At 42.8% G+C, this 3,070-nt stretch overlaps 1 pseudogene; it reads left to right on the forward strand.

Moving 5' to 3' along the window:
• The first annotated feature begins 1,131 nt into the window (after positions 1 to 1,131).
• LOC101562904 lies at positions 1,132 to 2,586 on the forward strand (annotated as a pseudogene).
• Positions 2,587 to 3,070: the final 484 nt, after the last annotated feature.

Consider the following 3,070-nt stretch of genomic DNA (forward strand, 5'->3'; position numbering starts at 1 on the left):
TACATTCAAACTTCAAAATACACATTTTGGAGAAGTGGAAGGAGCACAGCAAATGGCAATCAGCTCTGATTTTCATGTTTTTATAGTATTAAAATGTAGCCACATAAACAGAAAGAATAGCTATTTGAGAAGTGTTTCCTCCTTGCTTCAAAGCATTTGCAAAAATGTATCATTTCATTCTTTTTCTTATTACGTTCAAACTCAGGATCTTAAAATGTATTCAGATTCACAGTGGTTAAATTTAGACATGACACAGAATATACATTTATGTTCTAAATTATGGTTGGGTTAAATTTTAAAAAGTATGATGAATCTTGAAGAAAACCAACCATAAGCTTATAGCTCTAAAATTCAAAAACACTAAGTTCTGCATGGAAAAAAAGAGATACTTCAAAAAAAATTTTTTTAATGCTGTCCTCTTAGTTTAGTTTATTAGAAACTAGCTCAGGCTGTTACAACCAAGTGAATGGAGGGTTTTTGGTTAGTTCTAACTTGGGTCTGACAGAAGAACTATTTTAAAAGTCAAATTGACTGAGAATGTGGGACTAACTTATGCCTAAAATTCCAGAAAACAAAGGAGAGAAATTCAAAAGCAAGATTATGCAATTTGTGAAACTTTACTTGAATTTAGTTCTGTTTAACCAACATAAACTTAATGGTATTAGCAAAGAAATGTGACAAGTATTCTGAGAAACTCAAGGTTAATAATAGTTTTCAAAAAGAGACCAAAAATTTTTAAAAGCTTACCATCTTTGTGTAGCACAGTGATTGATGGGGATAAATGGGGAAAGTTTGGGGAATATAGTATTTTAAAAATTATCAATATACCTTGCATTTGGAAAAAACACATAGTACATGGGCTTATATAACATAGAAAGAAGATATACAAAAAGAGGCTTAAGAAGATCCCAAAAATGGGTGATGAGGAGGAATTTTACTTTTTATTTTATATTCTTCCATGCAGTTAAAGTTTGCAATTTTCTCTGAGTATATGCATTACTTAAAAAGAAAAATAAGGAGCATTGTGGGCTATCTGGAAGCCTGGAAGATGGAGAACAGACTAGTGAGCCCCCGAAGAAGTTGCCAAAATGATACCCACACCAGTGAGGGGACTGACAGCTCCCAGGCATCCCTCAGCTTGTGAGTAACATCAGGGCCTGCCAGGTGATTGCCGAGCTGTAAGAACCACCCTGGGTCCCCGTGGCATGGATGAGCTTACTGTAGATGGCTGAGGCAAAGCAACAAGTTCTAATGATGGAGCCACAATTTTGAAACTTCTCAATGTCATTCATCCTGCAACAAAGACTTTAGTAGACACTACCAAACCTCAAGATGCTGAGGTTGGTGATGGCACCACCTCCGTGACCCTGCTGGCGGCAGAGTTTCTGAAGCAGGTGAAACCCTACATGGAGGAAGGTTTGCACCCCCAGATCATCGTCCGAGCTTTCAGCACAGTTACACAGTTGGCAATTAACACGATCAAGGAGATCGCTGTGACCATGAAGAAGCAAGATGAAGTAGAGCAGAGGAAGCTGCTGGAGCATGTGCCATGACGGCTCTCAGCTCCAAGCTGATCTCCCAGCAGAAAGCCTTCTTTGGTAAGGTGGTGGTTGATGCTGTGAAGATGCCGGATGATTTGCTGCAGCTTCAAATGATTGGAATCAGGAAGGTACAGGGTGGAGCCCTAGAGGAGTCTTGGCTGGTGTTGCAGTTAAGAAGACTTTTTCTTACACTGGATTTGAAATGCAACCTAAAAAATACAATAACCTCACAATCACTTTATTAAATGTTGAACTCAAGCTGAAAGCTGAGAAAGACAATGCTGAAACCAGAGTCTACACGGTAGAGGACTGGGGATGTGATCACCCAAGACTTCATGATAGGGACATAGTCTGTGCCAGTTGTGTGGCTGAGGATGACTTGAAGAGGACCATGATGGCCTGTGGAGGCTCAATCCAGACCAGCGTGAATGCTCTATTGGTAGATGTGCTGGGCCGCTGCCAGCTGTTAGAAGAGACCCAGATTGGAGGTGAAAGGTACACTTTCTTCACTGGTTGCCCCAAGGCCGAGACTTGTACCTTCATCCTCTACGGTGGAGCTGAGCAGTTCATGGAGGAGACTGAGCGGTCTCTGCATGACCCCATCACGACTGTCAGGAGGGCCATCAAGAAAGATTCAGTGCTGGCTGGTGCTCTATCGAGATGAAACTCTCTAAGTACCTTCGGGATTACTTAAGGACTATCTCAGGAAGACAGCAGCTACTGATTGGAGCATATGCTAAGGCCTTGGAGATTATGGCATGCACTATGTGACAATGCTGGATCTGACGCCACAAACATTCTGAGCAAACTATGGGCTCAGCATGCCCAGGGTGGCATGTGATATGGGGTAGACATCAACAATGAGGACATTACTGACAACTTTGAAGCTTTCATATGGGAGCCAGCTATGGTGTGGATCAATGCCCTGACAGCAGCCTCTGAGGCTGCGTCCCTGATCATGTCCGTTGATGAGACCATTAAGAACCCTTGCTCCACCATGGATACTCCTCCAGCTGCGGGCCAGGGCTTTGGCTGCCTCCCTTGAGATCCCACCCATCACACTGGCTGGCAGTTGGCTGCAAGTGTGCTTGCCCTCCTTGGCTTGGCTCATTGGTATTATGAAGAAGTGGTAATAATTGGTTCATTCTGTTCCCACTGGAGGTTATGTAAATAAAACTTAAGACTTAGATTTCAATTTGTAAATTAAAAAAAAAAGTGAGTTGGAGAGATGGCCCAGTGGTCTAAGTGCCTGCCTGGCCTAAGTGCAAGGACCAGGGTTGGATTCCCAGTACTGCATACTGTGCTGGTCCCAAAGCCTAGGAGCACCAAGCCAGCCACTGAGACCAAGCATGTTGGCACATGCCTGTAATCCCAGCACTGGGGAGGCTGAGACAAGAGGAGCACTATGAGGACAAGCTGCTTAAAGAGAACCTGTACCAAAAAGGATTAAAAGAGTTTTAAAAAGTAAACTGTGTATTTCTAAGTCCCCAGAGAGCTTCTTGTGCCCTTGAAGACAATATATGCGTCCC

Source organism: Octodon degus, unplaced genomic scaffold (assembly GCF_000260255.1).
Source record: "Octodon degus isolate 3935 unplaced genomic scaffold, OctDeg1.0 scaffold00111, whole genome shotgun sequence".
NCBI lineage: Eukaryota > Metazoa > Chordata > Mammalia > Rodentia > Octodontidae > Octodon > Octodon degus.